The following is a 1,072-nucleotide window of genomic DNA, read 5'->3' as shown; positions in this document are numbered from 1 at the left end:
CTCCCCATGAGAATTTTGGGTGGTTCTTCCAACCTACATTGTAAGTGTTACTATAAGGATTATTTTGAGGTCGAGAATTATTACCCATATAATTCATTTGCTTGTTTTCCATGTTAGGGCCGTATGGTGGATATTCTGAATTGCTCGTTCCACCTCCACTTGCATCACACTGCATTACCAGATGAACTTGGGTAGACCCAAGTAAACCATCAATTTTTCTATTCAAAAGTTTTATCTAATTGGAAAGCATAGCAATCGAATCAACGTTAAAAATGCGCTTTGTCCTCATGACTTGCCACTAATAATTATTCAATGACATCTCTTCTATGAACTCATAAGCCTCTTCAGGTGTCTTATTATTGATAGTTCCACCAGCAGCTCGTCAATCATTTGTCTAGTCGAGGGATTTAAACCATTGTGGAAAGTTTGAACTTGTAGCCAAAAAGGTAACCCATGGTGAAGGTACCTTCTCAATAGATCCTTGTATCTCTCCCATGCATCATAAAGTGTTTCTAAATCCATCTGCATAAAAGAAGAGATATCATTCCTCAATTTTTCCATTTTGGCTGGCAGAAAGTATTTAAGTAAAAAATTTTCGGTCATTTGTTCCCAAGTAGTGATTGACCCTTGTGGTAACGAGTTCAACCATTGTTTGGCCTTATTCCTTAATGAAAAGGGAAACAACCGAAGGCGAGTGGCATCGTCAGAAATGCCATTGATCTTAAAGGTGTCGCAGAATTCTAGAAAACTTTCTAAATGAGTGTTTGGATTCTCGTCCTGCAAACCATCAAATTGAATAAACTGTTGTATCATTTGATTCGTGTTAGGTTTCAATTCAAAATTATTTGCAGCAATAGCAGGTCTAACTATACTAGATTCAGTTCCTGTTAAAATAGGTTTAGCATAATCATACATAGTATGAGGAGTAAGATTCTGATTCACTAGATTTGCGGCAACCACAGGAGGCAGCGGGTTGTTTTGATTTTTAGCCATCTCCTCGGTTTTATTGGTGTCGTCATCGTGCTCTTCCTCTATATACCGTAAACTTCACCTTATCTCTCTATGATTTTTA

The 1,072-nt window shown here is 37.5% G+C and overlaps 1 non-coding gene across 1 annotated transcript; it reads left to right on the top strand.

The window, feature by feature from the left end:
* Nucleotides 1-448: 448 nt before the first annotated feature.
* On the top strand, nt 449-555 carry LOC128292165 (small nucleolar RNA R71). The gene has a single exon (XR_008282150.1). It is a non-coding gene; the product is annotated as a small nucleolar RNA R71 (small nucleolar RNA).
* The last annotated feature ends 517 nt before the right edge of the window (nt 556-1,072 follow it).

This window comes from Gossypium arboreum, chromosome 4, assembly GCF_025698485.1.
Source record: "Gossypium arboreum isolate Shixiya-1 chromosome 4, ASM2569848v2, whole genome shotgun sequence".
Taxonomy (NCBI): domain Eukaryota; kingdom Viridiplantae; phylum Streptophyta; class Magnoliopsida; order Malvales; family Malvaceae; genus Gossypium; species Gossypium arboreum.
This window is presented reverse-complemented; position numbering and strand designations above follow the sequence as displayed.